At 36.6% G+C, this 16,329-nt stretch overlaps 1 protein-coding gene across 1 annotated transcript in view; it reads right to left on the bottom strand.

The window, feature by feature from the left end:
* Positions 1-15,434, bottom strand: part of DLGAP2 (DLG associated protein 2) — a 259,975-nt gene extending 244,541 nt beyond the window's left edge. The window contains exon 1 of the mRNA XM_027840397.1: positions 15,377-15,434. The gene's annotated coding sequence lies outside the window, so the exon portion shown is untranslated. The remainder of the gene's footprint in view (positions 1-15,376) is intronic.
* Between the last annotated feature and the right edge of the window lie 895 nt (positions 15,435-16,329).

Here is a 16,329-nt window from a genome sequence, read left to right on the forward strand (position 1 = left end):
AAAGGCTGAGACTCTCATGCCCGCTCATCCCTACGGGCGTTACTAATGTTCAGATTCCTTAAGAGTCTGGCCTATATGATTTATCTCTCATAAACTTTTTCTCTGGTTGGAAGAAGATTTGAGTTGAATTCATTCAGGCAGGGCTCACATCGTGATCTTGGGGTTCCAATCACCCCAAATCTCTAGACCTCTTCATGGATAGTGGTTTTCCCTTCTCAATGTCTGGCTAGGTTAGCTAGCAGCTAACTGTTGGATACTTTAAGATGTTAAAGGTTAAGTATAAGATTCACATAATTTCCTTTTATAAACAATTCTTTCTCTGTCTTTCAACAAATTCTAGCCACTGACTGAATAGGTAGAAAGCACTTTGTAACCTAAACTAAAGGTAGATGATTACATGATTCGACTGTCTTAATAAGGAGAAATTCTGCTTCCAATCAAAATGTTTTGCTCTTTGGATCATAAGTTTCAAGCTGAAAAGGATGTTGGAAATTCAACTTCTTCATTTTACAAATGAGAAGAGAGGGGCTAAATGGCTTGCTCCAGGTAACATAGGTAACAAATGGCAGGACTGAGATGTGAACACCCATTCTTAGTCCTTTGAATAAGAATTGCCAAAACCACATTATTGTTTTTAATTTCCAAAACATTTTTACATGGCCTTAAAACTTGGACAGACAACAGATTTCTTTTCACTTTAAATAATGGTTTACCTAGCTGGAATCTATGCTATTAATCAATATAACCTAAGACTGAAGTAGCCTATTTTGGCAGCCACATTGTGCTATTGGCTTGTAGTCAGTTCACACTTCTAATTATTTTCTTAGTTATGAAACACTTTTAAGTTACACTAACCCCACATTACCATTGAATAGAACAGGACCAAATAATGAGCCCTGCAGCACATCTTGAGTGCTAGGTGGCACAGTGAATACAATGCTTGACCTAGAATTAGGAAAATCCTGAGTTTGAATTTGAATGCTTGCTAATTGTGTGATCTTGGGCAAGTCATTTAACATCTCTCAGGTTCAGTACCCTCAACTGTAAAATGGGATAATAATAGCACCTACCTCTCAGGGTTGTTGTGAGGATCAAAGGAGTTAATATTTGTAAGGGTAAAGAGCTATGTAACGCAGAACTAGCTATCATTATTATTACTACTATCTTTGGGTGGATATAAATTCATCAATACTTTTACAAACCACCTATCATTCAGCCCACACTTGTACATCTTTTTAAAGGCTATAATGAGATACCATTTTAAAAATTGTAATTTGATTTTTTTTGTTCCATTTTAAATGAAATATCTTTTTAGTTGCATTTTTGAAATGTGGATATACTATGTTTACAGTATATGGCTAATCTAATAGTATTTTTTTTTCTTTTGTACCTGATTTTGTTGGTACAGAGAACTCCTTCCGCTAATGCATATCAGTAGGTATTCTTAGAGAGTTGTTTCAGACACTTGATAGTTAGATGACTTGGCCAGAGGCATACAGACAGTATGTGTTAAAGTCAGAACTTGAATTTAGATCTTCCAGAATCTGAGTCCACCTCTATTTTCTACGCTAAGGTGCTTCTCTCCTTGCACAGTAACCTTTTCAAAAAAGGAAATGAGAGCACTATGAACTTTGAGGCATAGTGAAATCATGTTGGCTTCTAATTATCAGCAGTTATCACTGAATAGCATGTTGTAATAGAAATACCATTGAACCTGAAGTCAGGAGAGATGTGGGTTTTCATCTTGCTTCTTATACTGAGTAATCCTGAGCAACTCTATCGAACTCAGTTTTCTCATCTATAAAATGGCAACAATAATAATAGTAATAATAATACCAATAATACCTTTACTATGTTTAATCTAAAATATTTGAATAGATCTCTGACTTCATTGGTGTATATGTTCCTTCAAAAATTCAGTTTGCAATCCAGCCACACCTCCCCATTCTGTACAACTTGTGTCCATGTCCTTACATGAGTTCACTTCAAGGAATTTAAAGACTATAAAACTGCTTGGGCCACTGAGAGATGAAGTTTACAGGTTACAGGGATATTATGTTTAAGAGGAAGGATCTGAACATGGATCTCTCTGACTCTGAGATTAGCTTTAACAATGACTACCTAGCTGGGCTCTACATAGCACTTTAAGGTTTACAAATGCTCTATAAATACTATCTCATTTGATTTTCACAATGATGAGACTTTTGCCCCTCACCTCAAAAAGAATCTGGGTCCCATTTGTCTACAGGCCCCAGAAAACCCTTGAATTTTCTTTGAACTATCAAAGAAGTCTCAAGAGATTGCCTGAGGCTATAATCCACTCAATGGGCCTTTCCTTATTTTTTATTCTTATTCCTATCAACTGGCTTTATCTCCTAGGCCCAATCTCCCTTTGATATCCTAAGGAAATCTAGCATATTTCCCACCTTTGATCTTATCCAGACAGATTCCATTCAACCTCTTCCTTCCCTATCTTCCAGTTCTTTGTTACCCTGATGGAGGCTAGCCCTCCATTGTCCAGATGATCCCGTTTGACCTCCCAGACGCTCCCATTGGGATTCTCCCTAAATTCCTCCCCCAGTCACCTCAGCCTCAGATTCCTCCTCCCAGCCCCTCCCCCAATCACCCCAAATTATTTGGCTGTATATAAGATCCATCCTGGCCCCCATTTAAATGCTGAGATTTCCTCATGCTTGCTCCTCCTTAAGGGTGTCACTAATGTTCAGATTCCTTAAGAATGTGGCCTGTATGGTATATCTGTAATAAACTTTGTCTTTGGCTGAAAGACGACTTAGGTCATTCATTCGGGCAGGACCCACATGTCATGATTTTGGGTCTCAGTGCCCTTAGCATCTACACCTCAACAACAACAACTCTGGGAAGTTCATTCCTATTATTATCTTCATTTTATACATGAGAAAACAGACGCAGCCAGAGATTCGGAGTCTTGTCCAGGGCCACATATCTAATTAGTATCTGTGGCAGGATTTGAACTTAAGAATTCTTGAGTTGGGGCCAGAACTCTCTCCACTGTGACACTTCCCAAATCTAGCAAGATAATATGTGGATCAATTCTGACAGAAGATGGTGTGAAGTCTGTTAATTCTTGTCAGAAATATGTGCCAGGTAGTTGGATTAAGGAAGTGAATATGCTGTTTAAATTTATATGCTTCCTGTTGTATTTGTTGTTGTTCATTTCAGTCATGTCTGACTCCATTTGTGACCCCATTTGGATTTTTCTTGGCAAAGATACTGGAGTAGTTTGCCATTTCCTTTCTCCAGCTCATTTTACAGGTGAGGAAACTGAGGCAGACAGGGTTAGATGACTTGCCCAGGGTCACACAGCTAGTAAGTAATTGTAAATATACAATTAATTCTATATTTGCTTCAAATAGTAATTTTCCTCGATTCAACAATATTTAATTTTATGTATTTCTAAAAAATACTATCTTTGTTCATAAATGAGAAACAATTCAAATCCTTATTTGTAATATTTCGATGTTCAGTTTTTCTGTACCTGAGTTTGCCAGCATGCAAGGTCTATATGACCATAGAGATATCACAGATGATCTGAGCAATGAGGTTTTTTTAAAAAAAATGTACAAATTCCCCTTGCTGTCATTTGTAAAACCTCCACAAATTTCAGTAGCAGGACTACATCTAAGTATTTCTGCTACGTGTCCTTCTTATTCACTATCTTCAAAGTCTCATTCAGCTTTAAAACTCTCAAATTCACCCAACCTTAGATTTTTATATTTATTTTTTGTGTGGTTTCATTCTCCCACAACTAAGCAGCTACTTCAGTGTATGGCAGGTCTTCATACTTCAGCCCCAGTTAAACCAATGGATCAATAAGTATTTATAGAGTTAGTGTGGCATCAGAGCTAGTGTGCTGTGCTAGGCTTGAAATCAAGGTAACCTGGGGTTATCCAAGGTTTCCTGGATGATGTTAGCAAGTTAAATGCATATAACAAAATATATAATATTACAAAGGAAACCAATTATATTGAATTAGTTGTCAAAATATAAATAGAAACCCAGTTCACATATTTCAGGTTAAAAACACCTGACTTAGAATGTAATTGTGTCAATTACATTTATAACTGATATAACAGGTACACATTTATACTATCTTACCTTCTTCCTCCCCAACACCCAGCTAGCTATCCAAACAAGAAATAGCTTTTTGCTCTTAAATAATATTGAAGGTGTTTGTTTTCGTCCTTTGGAATCTTCAAGTGACTTAAGCAGTTATAAAAGTGGTGGTCTAGTGGAGCACTGACTAAGGCTAGATACGCAATGGTTTTCCATATGTTGACTGTGTCTCTCTCAAATATACTTTTCTACTTTTTGAATGGAGAAAACCATGTAGGTTGATGACATTGTGTTGCATAAGTAATGAGGATGACATAAAACTAATGTTCTTTCCCTTCCCACTGAAGATATGATTTCAGATCCTGCCCTTAGAAGTGGAAAAATAAGGCTTTTTTTTTGAATTAGAAAAAGGTCAGCCCAATGAGGCATTATCAACTCTGATGAAATAAAATCAATATATCCCTCATTCACTCCTTCCTTCCCTTGTAAGTTTTTTTCCTCTTTCTCCTTCCTTCTCTCCTCCCCTTCTGCTTCATGCTTTATCTTCCTGACACAGTATCTACACACTTGTTTTTAAACTTGCAGGCTCACCATATTCTTTTTTAAGCAATATGGTCTGAATCGTCCTTCTGCAGCCTAAAAATGGTAGAGTTTTGAAATAATGAGGATGGAAAATGTACACAGATGTATCTAATAACAATAATAATATGAACAATGATAACAATTATTATCAATAATGGAAAGTAGCATTTCTGTTGTTCCTTATAGTGTGGGAAGTACTTTGCAAACTATTAGAGCCTTTTGACACCCCCGTTATCCCAGCATATAGTGCACTCATTTTTATTTTATTTTGCATGTGGGGAAACTGAGATTCAGAGGGGAGAAATGAATAGTCCAGGGTCAGATGTTTAATGAGTGTTAGAAACAGAATTTGAAACCAGTCGTGGTTGACTCTAAGTCAAGCATTTTACTATGCCATATTGGCTGTGTTGTTTTTTTTTTTAAAAGTACTATGTCAATCTTTTTCCTCTTCAATAAAATAAAATAAAACTATATCCATCATAAACTTATGCATCTGCTGGAAAGTAGAGTACACAACTCCTAAAGCCTTCCTTTACAGAAATTGGTCTTCCAGCTTGCTCCATTTTGTATCTGCAGCTCTGCCTGGTTTCAATGCCACTGAACAAGAAGACTTTGTGCTAGGTATCCTTTAGAGCCTACCCCCCTTCCAGCTTCTTGTGTATTGCCTTCCTCAGTTAGATTGTAAGCTCCTTGAGGGCAGAGACTATCTTTCTTTTTCTTATTTGTCTCCCCAGTGGTTAGTACAGAGCCTGGCACATAGTAGGTGGTTAGTAAATATTTATTGTATTTTATAAGGCTCATCTTGATTGGCTTCTCATCAAACATGTCATGTTTCAGTGTTTATTTTATTACGTCATTAGCCCTAATTTTTAAATGCCTTAGTAGAGAATGTCTTTTAACCTTATGGTTACTTTGGGAGGAGTGTTGATGCTAAGACTGGAAAGAATCTAAAAGGTCATCTTCATTAGTACTTTTTTGAATTCAGGAAAACTCTACACATTTTGGGGTACATTGCAACCGGAAATCTTTTTGTTGGGTTAGGGTTCTTTGCATGCCTGAAATCTTTGTTCAGTGTTGGAATAGGGCTGAGTAATGACTTAGATCCAACATAATTTTTTCTTGAGGGAAATGCAATATACCCAATGGAATTCTGGGTTTCTCAGGAGCAGTGTGACTTCAAACCGATTTTTGTGGGGCCACTCTGACTCCATCTTAAAGAGCCAGGTACCTATCCTGATCAAATTTCCAAAGAAGGAAATTCCAGAAACTGCATGAATTCCTGCACTTAACAACTGTTATAGCATAAAGGTATGCTAGTACCTATAAAAGAATTGAACTAAATCTTTTGTTGGAAAGAATGCTGGACCTGATTCAAAGAGAGATATGTTTGACTATTGTTCTGCTACTTATTAATTGTTTGAATCTGGCAATATCACTTATCTTCTCTGAATGTCAATTACCTCAAAAGTAAAATGGGAATAAAAAGTGTAACTTAGTGGGAGTTGTTAAGAAGAAAGCACTTTGTAAACCTTAAAGTACGCTATAAATATATTACTGCTCAATTAAGGATCTTGCTGCTTACTATTACTAATAATACTACACCATCTGCCACTATGTAAACCAAAAATTTGGTGAATTTTCATTTTTGCATAATCTTGATAGGTAATGTCCCAACTTCTAGCATAAAAATAATCTGTAGCTATTACAAGTGGGACTGAATCTCCCTTTTATGGAGAACTATTCCATGCATACTGAGAACCCAATTAGTAGGGCAGGGAATAAAGTTAGTACACATAAATAATGAATAAGGGAGGAAAAAAAAGCTTCATTGGTACTTTGTTTTCCCTAGTATAAAATATTAACACCTCAGCCCAACATTTTAGGCTGTCCATAATCTGGCTTCAGTGGATCTTTCTGGCCTTGTGTGATATGATTTCCCCTTCACACACTCTATATAGTTGCTAGACTACACTACTAGCTATTACCTGAATTTTACATTCCCTCTTTGCATTTGAATGAACCATTTCCAATGCCTGGCATGCATTTTCTCCTAAACTCTTTCTCTTATAGTCTTTTCTTCTCTCTCTCTCTCTCTCTCTCTCTCTCTCTCTCTCTCTCTCTCTCTCTCTCTCTCTCTCCCTCTCTCTCTCTCTCCCTCTCTCCCTCTCTCCCTCTCTCCCTCTCTCCCTCCCTCCCTCCCTCTCTCCCTCTCAGGACTGCTCAGGGGCTCCTCCATGAAGCCTATTTCATACCCTGCCCCTCACCCATTCCCCTATTTGCTCATGCTTTCATCTGTATTATTTTTTAACCTGACCTGTGATAAATTGGTATAGGGAATTCCAAGTGAAGAAACTCTATTTACTAATATGGATTGACATTTGTTCTGTAATTTATAAGAATTTCCTGAGGCACTGAGTTTAAATGACTTGCCTAGGTCCACACAGCTTATATGTTTCAGTGGCAGAACTTGAATCCAGCACTTCATAAATTTGAGGATAGTTCTCTATCCCTTATGGCATTGTGCCTCTACAGATTTTCTTGTGTCACACTTATGTATGTATTTACTTGATCACTCTCTTATCCTTGATACTTTCTTGTACAGGTTTTCAGGATAATGTTCTCTCTTGGCTCTCTTCCTACTGGTCTGACTGTTCCTTCTCAGCCTCCTTTATTGGATATTCATCCAGGTTATGACTGCTAACTGTGGGTGTCCCCCCAAGATTCTGTCCTAGGTCCCCTCTTCCATCTCCATAATATTTTCTTTGATTTCATCAGCTCCCATGGATTCAATTATGATTTCTATGCAGATAATTTTCAGACTACTTATCTGGCTCTAACCCTTTTCCAGACCTCTAGTATCACATCACCAATTGCCCATTAGACATCTCAAACTGAATGTCCTGAAGACATTTTAAACTCAACAACTCCAAAACTGAATTCATCTTCCCCCTTCTGCACTCCTCCCTGCCAAAAAAAAAAAAAAAAACAAAACCAAAAACACCTCACTGTCTTTATTACTTGCCTATTACTGTCAAGGGTTCCATCAGTTCTCCTAGTCATCCCGGCTTGTAACACAGGTATAATCATCAACAACACACTCCCCCTTTCTCCTTGTATCCAGTCTGTTGATAAGTCCTATCAGTTCTACCTTTGCAACATCTCTTGTATGTGGCCCTTTTTCTCCTCTGATACTGTCATGTCCTTGGTATAGACACTTATCATCTTGCATCTAGACTATTACAGCCTTTTGGATGATCTCCCTGACTCATCTCATCCCACTTTAGGGGACGAGATGAGTAAGGGAAGAGAAAGAAATCCCACCTTTTGCATGAAGTGTTTCTCAGTTCATCTTAATTGCTAGTGCAAATAAGAGATTATTTCCAAATTATCCTGTTTATATATTGTTTGTACATAGATTTTTGTATGTTGTCTCCCCCATTAGATTGTTAGTTCTTTGAAGGCAGGGAGCACTTTTGCCTTTCTTTGTATCTCCAGCACTTTGCACAGTGCTCGGAACAAAGGACATTTTGTGACTTTGTTAACTTGACTTGAATTTTTCACAGTATTGTGCTCAAGATGGCACAAACCCTCAATAAATTGCTTTATTTCATCCTGCAAGCAAGTCCTAATATGGAACCTTGGGCATTCCATCTGTTCTAATCTATGATGACAAACCATTATCCTTTTAAAAGTATCAAATATAACCTCCTAGAGAATGAAAGAATGCCCTTCCTAGAAACAAATTCCCTTACAATGGACAAATGGTACAAAATGACTGACATAGCAATTTAAATTTAGCCTCTCTGAAGGCCTTCCCTGAATGCTTTTCTCATGGAGACAAAGTGGCCTTTCCTCTTCCATTGTAATCATTTTGAATGTGAGATATTAAGGTCACTTTTCTTAGTGATTCGACTTTAATTCCACAGAAAGCTTCCTTATCTTTCCTATTTCGCATGGTCATTTTCATCATCATAAAATGACTTTATTCTTACATTTTACCAGATGAATTGTAGAGAATGCAGATGGCCTTTTAATTCAATAGATAATAACAGGGGCATGGAATCTTTAGTATACCTCTTTGAAAAAAATATGATTTGTACTCACTTGATTCCCAAGCTAATCTCAGGTTTCTTTCCTTTCCTTTTTTTCCCCTTTGTATCATTGATAGGTGGCTGGTATTTCCCTAGGGCTTCCCTGTCAGCTCAAATGAAACTTCAGATTTTATCATTTTGAAGGAAGATTTTTTTTTTCAAAAAGCAGTGACTGTTTTCAATTGGGGTTTGAATCAAAAGTGAATTTCCAGTTATAGAATATTAATGTCCTAAGTTGTAAAATCCCTATACCTTGGAAAAGGAGTTCTAGGGGCTCTCATTACACCATGGCAAAAGGGCAATGATCACAATGCAATTAGAAGACTGATCCTTTCTCCAAAATGATTCAATAGAATCAGAATATTAGAGCTACAAGGGATGGCAAACATTTATTAAATGCCTAGTATGGGCTAGCCATCTTGCTATAGAGTTAGTATTGACAATATTTGAGATCTAAGAATCCTTCTAGTCCAACAAAAGTGGTTAAGTGGAACAATGGATAGAGTGTTAGACTTGGATTCAGGAAGACCTGAGTTTGAATCCTGTCTCAGTCACTTACTAGCTATATGACCCTAGACAAGTCACTTAGCCTCAGTTTCTTCATCTGTAAAATGGTGATAATAATAGAACCTACCCCAAAGAGTTGTTGTGAGTTTTGAGAATCAAATAAGGCAACAAATGTAAAACACTTTGCAAAACTTAAAGAAATTGATAAATGCTGGTTTATTATTGTTATTCTTATTATTGTCCAATTCTTTTATTTTGTAGGAAACTGAAGAACTTGGGGAAAATTTTTAAGAATATTTTAATAATAGTGTTACATGGTTTCACATATTTATCATGTACTGTCTTTATGGAACCAACAAAAGAAGCTCAATGATCTCCAGTCATAAATGACCAAATTTATACTACTTCTAGTTGTAAAAAACAAACAGCATCCCTCTTCTCCCCGACTCAAATGTCCCTTTTGGTATCTTGAGAATAGAATAAATGTCTGTTAATTTACTGGTTAAAAATAAATTAAAAACCCCCAACCACTGGATCATAGATTTAAAGCTAGAAAGGATCCTACAGGCTATCAAGTTCAAACCTCTCATTGTAAAATCAAGTAACTGAGGCCCACAGAGGTAAAATGTTTTGTCTAACATTACACAGGTAGTAAGTGGCAGAGACAGGATTTCTGACCCCAAATGCAGTTATGCTTCACTTTTGTTTGCATTTACATAGCAGCATAGAGTACAGGCCTCAGGAAGCAATCTGAGACTTTCAGTTATAGATAGTAGCTTGCATATGGGGAGTTCTTTAGGTCGACAGAATCAAAGGATTTCCTTGCCACCCACAGCCCACCACCAAAATAAGAGGACAAACAAGTATTAACTGTACACAGTATGTATTTAATGAATATTTTCATTATTTTTATATTGTATTGACTGATTTTTAATTGAATTGACCTTTTTATTAAGTGATGGATTCAAACAGTTATTTTCAACCTCTTGAGGCTGAAATCTTAACATTTTTCTCCAAGGTGTTTATGTCAATTCATTGAAAAAGCAGTGAATACAATGAACTTAGTTTTAAAAAAAAAACAAAACAAAACATGTCCTAACCAATAGATCCTAATTGAACACACACACACACACACACACGAACACACACACACACATACATACACACACACACACCAAAATCTAACACTTCAAGGCACTCCATGGTTCCACCAAATATTATCAAATGTTAACGTTTGTAGAGAATGCTGACATTTCACAAGCATTAAATCATTTGTTCACATTATGTGTGACAAATTTTTTATAGAGGACTATTTTGCCAGTTTTCCATCAAGGAAACTGTTAATTAATGTTATAATTAAATTATTTCTGTTCTTTTAAATGTTAATGAATATAGTATTATGTATTCATTAAATGCCCACCTCCACCCACCTCCCCAGCCAAAAATAAAAAAAGCCTTTCTGCTAGATATGCTTTTGACTAGTTGTTTTTATTGGGATGGTAATGATGCCTGTTTCTTCATCAGTGTCAGTCATCATTCACAATAAAGAAATCTTTTTCTTAACAGCTTAGGATAGCATCAACTTAATTTCAACCAATATTTGTATTGTCTTCTTATTAACGTCTATGGAAAAGAAATCCTAGCGTCAACAATGAGTCTTTGTCACTGAGTCCTATTTATTAATAAGGATTAGAGATATGACAGATCCACACTGCTAAAGTAGACAGGCCTGTCTAACAGTTTGACAAATATCCAGTCTAAGAAATATGTATTCAGTGCCCAAGGCACTGAGCTGAGTACTGGGTCCTTTATTTGAAAGGATAGCAGATATAAACAGACACAATTTAAGGATGCAATTTTGAAAGGAAATGTGAGATGGAGGTAAATTCATGTGTGTGGGAAGAAAAACAAACAAGGTCTACACCTATGCTTTTATCTCCACAATAACAAACTTCCAATTTCTCACTCTGGAAATCCAGTTAATTATCCAGATCAGTGACATGTACCCAATGAGCTCCTTATACATATTCATTGTATTGAGGATTCATCAACCATTAGACAATCCTTTCTATTCCAATTCCATGAATTTGTCATATTTCACATTCTTAGTGATTAATTGATGGATTTGCTGGTTTTTCTCTAGATGTTTGTTATGCAGGCAAAATTTTAGTGTTAAAAGTAAAATGACTAAAATTTCCAAATGAGCTCCTTTGAAAGTCGTAGTAAAGCAACAGAATTAAGAGAGTCTCCAGTCAATGGAAATAATTTTAGCTTTGGGTTGAGGTTGGTGTGTACACAAATCAATCAATATTAAAACATTTATTAAATGTTGGCCATGTCACAGACACTATGATGTTGGGATTAAAAGGAGCTCATATTCTCTGGCCAGGGGGGTTTATATAAATACAAAAAATATGCAAAGCAAAACAATTTTGAGGGAAGGAGGCATTAGTAGTTTGGGGTATTCAGAAAGCCCTAACCTAAGAGATAAAGTTTGAGCTAAGCTTTGAAGGAAGCTAAAGATTTGAAGAGGGAGTACATTCTAAGAAAGGGGGTGGGAGGGACAACTTGTACAAAGGCACGGAGACAAGATGAAGTGCTGTATGTGAGGTCAGTTTAGCTGGACCTCAGAGTGCAGAAATGGGTGGGTAGGAGCCATAGTGTTAAGGGTTTTCAATGTCAAAAGAAGTCTGTAATTTTTCATAGAGGTGGGGGAGGCACAGGAGTTACTGTGAAAGAGAAAACCTTGGTCATACCTGAACTTTAGGAATATCATTTTGCTGACTGTGTGAATGATGGATTTCAGAGAGAAGAGATTTAGAGGCAGGTAAGTGAGTCAGTGGCTAGCACTGGGCTTTGAGTCAGGAAAATCTGAGTTGAAATCTGCCCTGAGATATTGCTAGCTGCATGCCCCAGGGCAAGTTATTTAACCTCTGCCTCAGTTTCCTCACCTGTAAAATGGGGATAATAATAGCCCCTACCTCCCAGGGTTGTTAGGATCAAATGTGAAATACATTTATAAAGTACATCAACAAACCTTAAGCCTCTATAAAAATATTAGCTATTATGTGAGGTAGGGAGAATTTGGTATTTATTGCAGTAGTTTAGGGGGAAGGGTAATGATGACTTGAACTAAGGAGGTGATCTGTGAGCAGAAGGAAGGGGATGATTGTATGTTGCAGAGGTGCAGTTGACAAGATGAGGTAATTGCTTGGAAATGGGGGATGATGGGGGATGATGCAGAATACAGAGTTGAGATTATCTCCAACGTTTCAAACCTGGCTCACTGGAAGAATGGTGGTACACTTAAAAGTAATAGGGATATAAAGAAGAAGGCTAGGATTTTGAGGAAAGGGAATGACTTCTAGTTTGGCTCTGTTGAGCTTGACATGTCTATGATCAACATAGCTGTAATCCAAATTATCATTACAGTGATATAATCAGAAATGCTGAGATTTTTCAATGTGGTGGTGATTATTTATATAGAATAATGACCTTTCAATTTGCATAACCCTGAATGTATAAATATTATTTGTATAGAATAAGGACCTTTCAACTTGCTAAACTCCAAATTTGTCAGTTTGAATGGCAAATTAGAAGGAAATCATTCAGCAATACTGAAGAGGGGTTTGGCTTCAGTACAGCCTCCCATAGGAAGTCTTTCCTGATCTTTTCAGTTATTAATGCTCCTTCCCTCCTCTAATTATCCTGTATTTAATAATCTATTTACTTGTTATATCCCTGTAGTAGACTATAGAAATCTTGGAGGGCAGAAACTCTTTTTCATTTGTATGTATCTCCTCTGATCTGCACAAAATAGTTACGTAATAAAACATTTTTTAAAATTAATGAACTAGAAATTCCTTCCCTTACTTTAATGCTGTAAGTCTTGACTAAAGAATTACAATGGTAATTCAATTTAATTCAATTTAACAAGCATTTAATAGAAGATAAGAGGCTCTCTCCCTCCTTGCCCAATTTTCCTTGTATTTTTCTTCTCTCCTGCTGTTGTCATCTTCAAAAAGGCACTACTAATTTATTACAAAATACCTTTTTGCTTTCCTTTTTTCTGAATTTTGTATTTTTGGCAAAACAAGACTAGTTTAAAGTCACAAAGAAAATAGGTTACAGATAAAAGGGTAGGAAAGAAAGGATCACAGAATCATAGAATCTTGGAGCCAAGAGAGACCTTAGAAATTATCCAGTCCAATCTTCTTTTTTACAGATGAAGAAATTGAAACTTAGAGAGAAGGCACGTGCCCAAGTTTGCCTAACTAAACAACAGAAGAGTTAGAAATTGAATTCAGGCCTTCTGAGTTCAAGGTCAGCACTTTTTCCACTACAAAATGCTGTAAAGTCTGAGTTTTAAATTAAAACTAAGATCTAGCACATTAATTGGACATACTTACATTGCCAATAGCATAAAGGCTGATGCCAATTTTCCAGGCTTTGGGGTAGGCCAGGGGAAACAGTCCTAGGCTTTGAAAAATTTAAAGATATGGGTTTATTAAATAAAGGCTCTGCTGCATGACTTTGAACAAGTCATTTAGTCCCTCTCTCTATTTTTTCATCCAGGAAGAGGAGATAAAACTTAGATACTACCAACCTCACAGGGTCATTAAATGGACCATGTTTTTTGTTTTTTTTTTTTTTAAATGCTACATAAAAACAATAAGCAAAAGAAATTGGATTTGGAGCTGGAGGGACTTGGGTTTGAATCCAATCTCTGCAGCATAGCAGCTTTATAACCTTGAGCAAGTCACTTCTCTATAGGGCTCCAAGTCCTTCCTCATCGACAAAAGGGGGTTGGACTAGATAACCTCCAAGCTTTCTTCTAGTTCTAAATTCCATGATCCTATTATAGCTGTATAAGATTGTGAAGGAGGTGGGGGGAGGGTTTAACCCATCTGCACAATTTCTTTGTTCGGTTAGAAGATGAAGTTGGATTTATTCAATATTTCTCACAAAAGCGCTTGCCACTTTTATGTAAGCACAACTCCACTGCAAGTGCCTAATGGCCAAATACAGCACCAGCTTTATTGTGCCTAGGCCAGCAGAAAAATAAAATTACCACATGATTGTAACTAGTGCCAAGGAAAATAGAAACTGACAGTAATTCAGCACTCCCTCTGATAAAAGCTCATAATCCATATGCAGCATCCAGACCTGTGCCAACACAGGGAAATTAGATGGTTTGTGTCAAGTAATACAGTTACAAAGAAAAAAACACAAATAAAAAGAATTTGAGTCCCCACATTTATATTTAAAACATCTTACACAGAAGACGTAGATGTAGTTTAAAGAAATATCTAATCACATAGAAGAAGAACCCAGAAGGGTTGCTCTATAATATGTAAAGTCAGTTTAAAGCGATTCAACAAAAATTCGTTAAGTGCCTAGTATGTGCAAAGAGAGAGGTCTGGCATGGTTAGTAGGAAAGGGCCAGCCTTGGAATCAGGAAGATCTGGGTCCAAGTCCTGTCTCTGACATGTGCTGGCCATGTGACCATGACCAAGCCACTTAACCTTTTAGCACCCCAGGCAAATTTCTAAAATAAATAATAGACCAGTTGCCAATCTTCATATGTGGAGGGAGTTTCCACACTGGGAGTCCTTTACATTGAAACAATCACAAGACTATATTGTTTCCCCCTCATAAGAAGTGAGATGGAAGGTGGCATTAAGTGCTAGAAAGATCTAGAACCTTGGAGTCATAGATTTTTAGACTCAGATGTGACTTGACCCAATCAACTCTCTCGTTTCCTAGAAGAGGGAAATCCCTGGTCTGTTGTTTGGTTGCTTGTCATAAAGTTCTCTTACTCTGTTAAGGAAATATCTTGATAATTCTGTGGTTTTTAAAAATAACTTTTTAAAGCACACTCCCTTTTAATTTTCATTTAAAACAACAATCCTCAAAAAACAAAACCCCAAACCTTTATCATATTGTAATGATCAATTATTAGAATAAATTTCAGAAACAGACACTTTAAAAGAAAACATTTGTCAAACGGTTCACTAATTTCTAGGTGCACAGTCTGTCAGATGACTGTATAAGACACATCTAAGTTTTCCAACAACCAGTGCTGTGTATCTGTACTCTACCTAGTTCCTCCTCTGCTGGCCCTGGAAAACTGATCCCAGGCTGGGCTAGATCTCCGCCCTCTTCCTCTGTAAAGACAGAAACAAAGTAAGGGTTTAACATCTCTTCACCTTGGATCACAGTCTTCCAAAGTGAATCTTTAAAACAATTGTTCATTCCCAAACATTTGAGATTTTTGCATTTTTTTTTAGGTGCTGTGGTTTGATATTGAATGACTGCTGGAAAGTCTTTCCTTTGCCCTGAAAAACAGACCTAGGAATTTGTGTCCATATTTCTCTCATCTCTGTTTCAGTACCAAGGCAGTGCCATATTTACTTGGTGTGTCCTGATCATTCATATTTACCTGAACCTGGATAGCCTCAGATCAATTTAGAATTTCAAAAGCTATGCTAAAGGAAGAATCTTAGAAAGACTTCTCTAATTATTCTGTGCTTCATCTGGCTACATCAGGGATTGCTGTTATTGTTTTGAATGGTCTGTTTTATCCAAAATACTAACTCATTTCCACCTATTGAAAGAATATTATAGTCATTGATATTTTGCCCATGTTAACTGTCCATGTAAAAGCATATACCTGAATTACAGAATTGAAGAGCCAGAAAAGAACTCAGAGCCCATCTAACACAATCCCCTTGCTTTATAGATGAGCAATTTGATACCCAAACAGAAGTGATTTGTCCAAGTTAATGTAGCTTGGACAATATCATATACATCATATTACATATCAATCACGTCTTCTCCCCTTTAACTTAATATTTTTTTCCACTACATAGTTGCTTCTATCTCTGTGGAGCTTTATTGGTGTTAATGATGACAGTCATATCTATATATTTCCAGGTCTGTTATTTGGAATCAAGAAGTATCAAAGAACATCAGATTAATACCTATACATATTAACATATGTATGTATATACACATATATATATAATATTGGTTTGGCTATGTAGAGAATCTA

Source organism: Vombatus ursinus, unplaced genomic scaffold (assembly GCF_900497805.2).
Source record: "Vombatus ursinus unplaced genomic scaffold, bare-nosed wombat genome assembly UNPS02014841.1, whole genome shotgun sequence".
Classification (NCBI taxonomy): Eukaryota; Metazoa; Chordata; class Mammalia; order Diprotodontia; family Vombatidae; genus Vombatus; species Vombatus ursinus.